Source organism: Electrophorus electricus, chromosome 11 (genome assembly GCF_041902795.1).
Source record: "Electrophorus electricus isolate QZ-2024a chromosome 11, ASM4190279v1, whole genome shotgun sequence".
In the NCBI taxonomy this organism is placed as follows: Eukaryota; Metazoa; Chordata; class Actinopteri; order Gymnotiformes; family Gymnotidae; genus Electrophorus; species Electrophorus electricus.
The window spans coordinates 3,012,669-3,022,500 of record NC_137507.1 but is presented as its reverse complement, the minus strand read 5'-3'; positions in this window follow the sequence as shown (position 1 = coordinate 3,022,500).

The following is a 9,832-nucleotide window of genomic DNA, read 5'->3' as shown; positions in this document are numbered from 1 at the left end:
GTTGCTGAAAGAGTAAAGAGAAAGACAGAGAGACAGAGAGACAGAGAGAGACAGAGCAAGAGAGAGAGAGAGAGAGACAGAGCGAGAGAGAGAGAGAGAGACAGAGAGAGAAACAGCAAACAATGCATCAAGCAAAAAAAGGGAGGAGGTGTTAGATTGATTTTCCTCTTTCTTCAGCATGAAAAGGTCACTTTGATCAATGCTGCATAATTGGGACTGTATTAGGATCATACTGGGTCATTTTACTGTTTAATGATGAAATATTAAATATTGGGTGGGTAAGATTGCAGTCATTAGCGAGCACTTTCAATTATGGCCCTTTAATTAATTTGAACCTGACCCAAAATCCAATACTTGCACGTAGACCTACATAAAGGCACTCTCCTCCAAACCACAGACACCGGGCCGGTCGGCTCCATTTACTGCCCGATTGACAGGCGTGTAGCCCCGGCAGCGCTCGGAAGACGGCGGGCTAAAAATACGCTCCCCGGTCTTCGTCTAGGCCCAGATCCTGGGCAGAGTTCAGTTTCCGGAAAGCTCACACTGCACGCTGAAGCAGCGTGACATTCTCCATTGTAAAGGTACAAGTCCATCCATCCAGGAATAACAGCAATAGGAATGGAAGCAGGTTTGGACCACACCAGCGTTACGCTGCTGAGTCCTTCCGAGCAAGGTGGTTCGATTCAGTTTTCCTTCAGTGCTGCGTTGGCCGCTCCGTGTTTCACGGATCTTTTGCGCCATATTTCACATCTGCGAAAATGGTCTCCGGTTGGAGAATAAGGAATCAAACTGTGCAAAAGACACAGAGCAAAACGTTTTTCCCCCTTTATACGTGCACGCCGCGAGTTACAAAATTAGCAATGCAGTTCATCAAGTCGTGAAATGGCTTTCGGAGGGAATATTCGATCACTGTCAAATTAAAATGCTCCCTGTTCTTATGACGCGCTCCTCTCTCTGGGCCTTCTTTGGTCTGCGCACTCCATCGGAGGTGTTCGGGCGCCTCGTGCTCAGCTGGTACAGCTAGGTCACAGTCGGCAGGGCAACCAAAGGACATTGGGGGTGGGGTGGGGGTGGAGCAAATGGACTAAAAGGTTTCTAACGACGTGCATGGACTCGAGTTCCCATAATGACATGGGCTAGATTAATTATACTCGTGCAGGGGTCATAATTATCCGTGCGATCTCTGCGGCCCTGCACTCAACCCATGAATCAATGGCGGCGTGTTTTCATCTCCGATGCATTTATGCACATATTTACCCCCTTTGCTGGGAAGGGGGCACGCGCTGCCGGCTCCGCCTCTGGCGTCTGGCCGCTCTGAAACGCGGAGGATCTTTTTTTTGCAAAAGCTCGGAGTTCGCCGATGGGCCGCCCTACATTCAAGATGCCCTACATTCGAAATGGAAGCCGGTTGTCTGGGTGGCAAGCCTCTTATGTTGAAGTTTGTCTTCATTTGTGCGTCAGTCTTTGTACTTTCTTGATATGAATTCTTTGTGGTAAGAGGCTTAGGATTATGTTCTTCGGCAGCTGTGGGGCACTCTATGACCCAGGCAGCTGCTCATGTCTCCTCTCTCCTGCCGCTCGAAGTAGCGGTATGATGGTATTTATGTCACACACAGCACCCTCCGAACAAGCCGATTCCCTCTGTGTGCGTTTGTAAATGCCCTGACGTACATGTAAACGTGTCCGTGTACCAGACATTAACACCCGTGCGCTTATTAATCGGTCTTGTCCCGGGTGAAGGAATTAGTTGCTTGGTGATAAGGGCAAATCGATGGCACAACCTTTGCACTTTCCTACTGTAGGTCCTGTAGCTTAGCTGCAGAGAGTTAGGTACAACACGGGCACACTTTCAAGAGCTCCTCTGCCTCGTGCGTTCTCTCTTTTGATCTCATTCTCTCTCTCTCTCTCTCTCTCCCCCGTAGAAGCATGAGCAGGCGCTGTGGCCGGAATGTAATTTTCTTCGGGCTAAGCGGCGGCCTTCTCTGCTTTATTTAATAAATCTCTATGAGATTGTGGCCCCTCAAAGTCCCATAGAGGCACGAGGAGAGCGAGGGCCCCCCGTAATCAGGGACGTCTTAATTCCTTGACATAAACATAAGCCTCGGATTAATGAAGGCCCTCAAGATCTGGCAGAAGGGCCAGAGATTGCTTATCGATCCATATCAAAATTTTCATGCTAATCCTGGCAAGGGCCCCTGGTGTCTGCTATCAGAGTTAATAATCTGATTTCTAGGCTGTCCGAGACAATTCCAGCCGGTGTGAGGCTCTAATCAGACCCTCCTGTCTGGGCTCGACAGCTTCTCTGCTGCAGCAGGTCTGGCCCTTGCCTCTGGCCCGGACAGTGATTGAGGATATGATGGAAGCATGTTGACAAATTAAATTTTTTACATTTCAGAGGAGATTTGTAGCAGCAGGGGTTGTTTGGGAGAGGAGGTGGGGTATACGTGGGGGTGGGGGTGGGGGTGGGGGTTGTAGGGGGTGGGGAGCAGAGGAGTGTTTGGGGGCTGGGGGTAGTGGAAAGAGGCGGCAGGGGGCGGGTGAACTCCACATAGGTGCGATTATGGAACGCCATAGTTGTCTTGTGGATCAATGATTTTGTCCCCCAAAAAAACTAATTTGACCTCTTGATTTCTCACTAATGACAATTCAAAGCTGAGGCTGGATGTGACATGAGGTGAGTTAACAGCCGCATATGAGTCCAGATTCTCTACTGTCAAATTCCCGCTTGGTTAAGTGGTGCTGGGAAGAAGGTGACTTTCTTCACAGAAATTGGAGAAATTGGAGAAATTGGAGAAATCGATTGCACAATGACATGTAACTATTCAAAGGGATTTTGCAAAACTACTCCTTTTATGTGAGTTAATTTAATATAGCGACAAATGGCTTTGGCTTGTCTGTCATATATTGGCTTGCAGGTCACATGGTTTGTCATATGCTTTCCCACAATGCATCAGTAAGTTCTCACTGTCTGTTTATGTGAACTTTATTGCCCATTAAAGTAACATTTCTGTTAGGGCCTCGTGTCTTTGTACCCCATCAAAAAGTAATGTGTTCTTTTTTTCATATTTTTCTTTTCCCCCTCATTTTTATTCATTCTTTTTCATTTTTCTTTTTTCTTTTTATGGCCAAATCATTTTCAAGCGTAAAAATGCACTAAACGCAGATCGTCTTTTCCTTAAAGAATCATTGTCGGATCGTATGGAGGGCAAAAGTTCTCTAAGACTCAGACAGGTCTCTTTCTGTTTCTCATTTGCTTCTGACGTGTCTCTGATATGGCCTCATGTTGCTTACACCCCTACTGTAGAGGTGAGGGTGAGAGCACACGGACCCAGTGCGTTAAGACCGGCTCCGGGTACATATTCATTAGGTCTCATGCATATTCATTAAGCCACATAGTCCTTGAGTATCACTTGACATTTCCAATGAACTTTACAAGAAGCTGAAACTTCTTGTGTATTCATCCATACATTTTTTCTTTCTTTCTTTCGATCCTTACATTGATGGACAGCTTTGGTAAGCAAACATTACGTCCACACTACGCACACGCACAAATCATCTTTGGTCTTTTTAAACTGAGCATTTGTTTAACTTGAGTCCCATTCCTGCGGCACAAAAATAACGCAGTTCATAATTTACTCTGGTGGAACTAAGATTGGCATTTCTGCCATAAGCACTTCAACTTTGACCAAACAACAGTCCAGCTCCCTCTGCGGTGGGTAAATGGCCCCAGTCATTCAATGTCACCTGCTGGAACAGAGGGCCGGTCTCCTGGTGAGGCCGACCGCCACGTGAAGCCGGACAGGAGGTAGGAAATGACAAGGAAGGAGCTAGTCAACGTTGCTTTAACTTCTCTCAATAATCAATCTCCTCATCTTGATGTTTACAAAAAAGAGTCAATATCTGGGGAGAGGGCTTTGTGATTGGCTTTGATTTCCTGCCCAGCACAGATCAGACTTTATTCCGCCGGTCTATGACATTGATAACATGTAATGATCTACAGGCCCGTGTGCACAATGACGTGGCGGGCGGGCCGGTGCTTCCTGGGCGTGGCCTGCTGCTGCTGCGTCCTTCGCGGGCTGCCCTCCGCTTAGCCTCGCTTAGCCTCGTGCGCCCGCGCTTTGGGAAGAACGGCGATGCCAGTCATCAAGGGCTTGCAGAGGGAGTCAGTTGGCAGCAGTGATGTCAGAGGGTTCGTGCTTACTGCTGTCAGTTGTCAGTCAAGGCCAATCAACTGGCGTTTCCAAATACATTTTTTTCAATCATCACCTTTATTGTCTGAGTGCATGATAACAGGTTCAGTCGTAATAGTTAACCATTTTTGTATTTTTAAAATCATTCTGTTCATGTTTGGTGCTGGTTCAGTTTACAGTCGTCTTTCTAGTGTGATAACAGTGTTGCAGCTTCTGATGTCTTTGTGCCTAGACAGACTATTTGATTAAAGTTGATCCTTGGAAACCTTGGAAAACTGGCAATCATAAGTAAAAAAAATATTACATACACAAATATATGCTAATTATGTATCTCTTTAGATATGTATTTAAAAGCACCTGACTAATTGACTAATAATGTGTAGGTCCCCCTAATGCACAGACTCCACAAGACCTCTGAAAGGTGTCCTGTAGTATCTGGCACCAAGACGTTAGCAGCAGGTCCTTTTAGTCCTGATAGCTGCAAGGTGGGGCCTCCATGGATTGGACTTGCTTTTCCGGCACATTCCACAGATTCCTGATAGATTGAGATCTGTGGAATTTGGAGGCCAAAGTTATATTACTCAGACCATTCCTGAACAATTTCTGTAGGTATGGTGCATTATCCTGCTTAAAGATGACGCTCCCGTAGGGGTGTACTTGGTCAGCAACAGTGTTTAGGTAGGCGGTAGGTGTTGACGTAACATCCACATGAATGCCAGGACCCAAGAGTTCCCGGCAGGCCACTGCCCAGAGCATCACACTACCTCGGCCGGCTTGTTCTCTTCCCATAGTGCATCAGAGTGCCATCTCTTCCCCAGCTAAGTGACAAACACACACCCAGTCATGCACCTGACGCGACTCATCAGACCGTGCCTCCTTACTCCCTTGCTCCACCTTCCAGTTTCGACGCTCACGTGCCCATTGTGGGAGCTTTCTGTGCTGGACAGGGGTCGGCGTGGCCACTCTGACCAGTCTCCGGCTACACCGCCCCATACATAACAAACTAGGATGCATCGTGTGTTCTGACACCTTTGTATCATAGCCAGAACTAACATTTTGAGCTGTTTGTGCTACTGAACGTCTTTGGTGGGATTGGACCAGATGGGCTCGCCTTCTCTTCCAGCGAGCATCAGTGAGTCGTGGGTGTCCATGAGCCTGTCTGCGGTTCTTCCTTGGGCCACTTTTGGAAGGTAATATCCACTGTTTTGCACATGCTCTGACTCGGTTGTCTAGCTATGAAAATTTGGCCCTTGTCAAAGTCGCTGAGATCCTTACAGTTGCCTGTTTTTCCCGTTCATTCATGGTCTAATATATCCCCACCCTTGACAGGTGCCACTGTAATGAGATAATCGATGTTATTCACTTCACTTGTCAGTGGTTTTAATGTTACGGCTGATTGGTGTATATACACGGCTTGCTGATCAGACCAACAGAATGAAGGATTTGTTATTTCCAGTGGCAAGTCCTTTCAATGCTAATGGACACTGCAAAAATGGCAGATCTGTTTACATTGCCAGTTATGGCAGTAATAAATCTTGAAACCACTGTGACGGTATGCCCAATAAGGTATGCCTCATCGGTGTGTGAGTGTTTGTAAAAAGCTGTTATCTGTCTAGAAAAGCATTCTTGAGTCTGAGAAAAGTGCTATATAAATGTAAATAATAATAATAATAATAATAAGTGTAAGTGTTAAAGATCCAGTTATTTTCAGTTGTCCAATCCTGCCATTTTAAAAACTTTTTTACCTCCTAGAACTTCAGCACTTTGACTGCACAGCTGATGAAGGACCTCCGTCCAAAACGTCCCATTTCTCTGGAAACTTCAATGGAGTTTTTACCTGTACATCTTTCACTACATTCACAGCAGTTACTCCTTTGAATTTTCTGCACATATACCGCTGTCAGTGGAAATACACCACGGCTTATAATGATCTAGCATTATCATTATCACATTTTTTTTTTTTTTAATAAATCACTTCCTATACATCAGATTAAATCACATTCATCAGTAATGAGTCATAAATGGGTCGTGGTGTGTCGTTGTTGACTGGGATGTGGAGACGAAACACTCACAGTTCTGAGCTCTTTTGTGTGTGACCCGAGTGCTTGTGTATAGGAACATTTTTCCCACACTATACTGGTAGTTCAGAGATATAAACCTCCTCTGTTTCACTCTGTCTCCCTTCCCCTACCTCGAGCACACACCTAAACACACACACACACGCTCACACATACACACACACACACCGCATCGTAGTGTCACGCTTCCCCTTCAGACACCCAGCTTGTGAGACAAGACCCCCCCTCTCCACTTTACCCACTTGTCAAAACATTTGTGAAATCCTATTTTCTTTAATAAAGTATAGTTTTCTCCTCCAGATGCATGCTTGGATAAGATGTCATACTCTGTCTTTGTTCAGAGTGGCGCCCCACTGATGTTCCTAGGCAGTGAGAAAATTGCCTTATTGAAACGCGCCACCAGGAGTGACTACAATGCCACATTCAGGGGCAGTGTTATGCATGTGACATATTCAGGACCTGGCGTCGGGAAAACTATGAATATAAAGTAATAGGGCGGGGTGCGTTCACGGTGCCACAGCACAACCGCTCCCCGCTCCAGCCTTTGTCGAATATGATGCATCCGAGGCTCGGCACGGTTGTAAACTTTTCCGTCGGTTTGCCGGGATAGCAGGCTGGAGTAGAGGCTGAGTCACTGTGAGCGGTGTTTAATCTCTCTCTTTGTGTTTTTCTTTCTCCTTTTTTTAACCGTGTTTTTTTAAAGATAGAGAAGAGGTACGGCCCCGCTGACAGCGACATAATGAAAGGAATCCGCAATTAAACTCCAGATCACATATAAAGCGTTGAAATGAGAGGCAATTAATTTGCTTTTTTCCCTTTGATTGCAAAAATGAAACACACCGCCGACGCTTTCTGCTGTATGTGTGTGCGTGGGCCTTTGAACGAGAGAGAGAGAGAGAGAGAGAGAGAGAGAGAGAGAGAGAGAGAGAGAGAGAGAGAGAGAGAGAGAGAGAGAGAGAGAGAGAGAGAGAGAGAGAGCCTTTTAAAAGTTGAGAGGGGGTGTTTTTAATTCCTGTGGGGGAGTGTGTGTGCTGGTTTAGTAAACAGCAGCACTAAGCCACCCCAAGTGTGTACTGAAGATCAGGATGTGCGTTTATTACGATTTCAAACAAAATGCTAATGCCATTAAACAAATGAGGTTTAGGCAAATTAGCCGCGAATTTGATATTAGCCGAGCCTATGATATAGGACATCATGATCCGAGAGACTGAGTTGAAGTATCATTCTCCAGGCTCAGGCTTTCATCACGGCCGCTCTCCAGAGAATATTTGTAATTAGCATCATTTGCCTAATACTTTAGGTTAATTAGAATATTTAATTGAATAGCTGTAATCTTCGGAGATGACTATATTATAATCAAATTAGCAGCAGCGCAGGATTGAGCTGGGGAGAGTAGCAGACAGCCGGTCTCGTGCCTCAGAACGCGCGACCGATATACGTCCCAGTCCAATACTCCCCAATATTTAATGGTCCATTTGAACTGAGCCATCAACATTTGATTATTCTTCAAGAAAAAAAAAACAGCAACTATAACCATGACAATAAGTGGGGAAGAAGTGATAAAAAAGAGAAGGGTTTGCGTCCCCATATGGCGACTCAGGATTGGCTCCCCCAGCGAGGAGGCAGATAACCACGGAGACGATGCCCCTGAGACCAGAGTGGAGAGTGTGATACCCTGAAGTCCGGCTCCCAGCCCGCCTGCCCACACACACACACACACACACACACACCATAGTCCACTTCTCTTTAACAGCGTTAGCAGAAGTGACCAGACTGTTGCGTGAGGGCTTACCGGGGAACTATTCAGGCAGTATTAGGGACAGATGAATTGATTTTTATAATCAATTACAAAGGGAGTCCTAATCCCGTAATGTGCGCGCAGGCTCTGTTGTTACCATCTCTGGGCGCTTCTGGACCAGCCTGCACGCTGTGTTAACGTGGACGGAGAATTAAACCCAGTCCACACCTCCGCCTGTTTCTCTCCACCCATTTGACCGGAAAGAGCAGCCTTCGTGCCGCCGCCCTCGTGCTCAGTTTGTGCTAATGTGTCGTAAAGGCGATGAGATCATAAACGTGTACGTCTTAAAGATGGCACGCAGTAAATATGTATGGAATGTCGTCATTGTTCTCGAACGAGCACGACGGCGTTTGTTCATTTTGTAGGCTCATACATGAAGAAAGTAAAACAGTAGACAAACAGAGAGAGAGAGCGAGAGAGCGAGCGAGAGAGAGAGAGAGAGAGAGAGAGAGAGAGAGAGAGAGAGAGAGAGAGAGAGCGAGCGCATTCACATTGTTGTCAGAAGTGAGGAAAACAAACCAATAAAAGCAAACAGCTAAATATTACAGTGCGCTCAACAGCAGTAAACAGATGGTGACTCAATGAAATGACAATGCGTATACATTGCCTTTGCTTTATGGCTCTGCGCTAATTGAAGCAGTTATAACTTCTACCTACCTGCCATATAATAAAGGCCATCGGCCCATTTAAAGCCGGACATGTTCAGACGTCTCTCATCACCCCTGCGTGTACTGGAAGCGGACCGCGCGAATCATTTCAACACTCCGGCATGTTTCAGCCAAAAGATCCTTTAGTGTCTGCGTTTTCCTAAATGGAACTAATATGCTCTTTTGTTTATTCCTGAGGTGTCACGGAAACGAACTCTCGCGGCGAATGCGTGGCCATATGCCACAGAAACGGCCGGTGAAAGCGTCGTTCCTTGGGCCTCGATCCAAAACGCTTTGGCAACGCGTTTTTGAGGCCGACGCTGCCGAGTAGCTGTGTTAAAATGATAACGAATAAGCGAGTCATTACCCTTGGCCACGCTTCACTGTAAAAAAAGAAATAAACAAAAAATAAGCCGTCAAATGACTAGCAGCAACAGCTGCCAAACAAAAGCTGTAAAATGAAAGTGTCCTCATTCAAGTAAAGTGCATAAGCAATAAATTTGCAGATATTTTCATAAAATTTTTGCAGAGAAACACTGTTATTTTACAGGTGTTTCTGGAATTTTTACCATCAAACAATAACATGATTACACGGACACCGTTATCGTTCTGAATTATTACAATCATCCAATTTCAATAAAGAGACGCCACTAGAAGTCCTGCTGAAAAACACTGTTATTTTACAGATTTTTAGGCTACATTTGTCTTATTACGAAGACTGTGTGGGTGGCCAGAGACAGAATAAGACATGTCTATCAAGTTCGTTCGTTCTACTAATTTCTCAACTCGTCAACTATGAGAAATGATAAGTACATCCCTAGGGGTGGAGTGGCACTTGGGCAGTTGTGTATAGTATAGTAATGGTCCCTATGGTTTACCCCATGGTTTAACTTTAACTCTATTTACTCTGGGCTGGAGCTGCTGTCTCACCCGAATGTCCCCCCACGGGGATCAATAAAGGGAATCTTATCTTATATTATAAGGGCATTATGATTCAATCGGTTGTACCGTTCAGGACCTTTTTTTTTCACTGTATCAAACAGTTTGATTTATATTACAACAAACAATCAGAAAATGTATTTTGTTTTCTTTACAATGACGTCTTCAAACTCCTCCTCC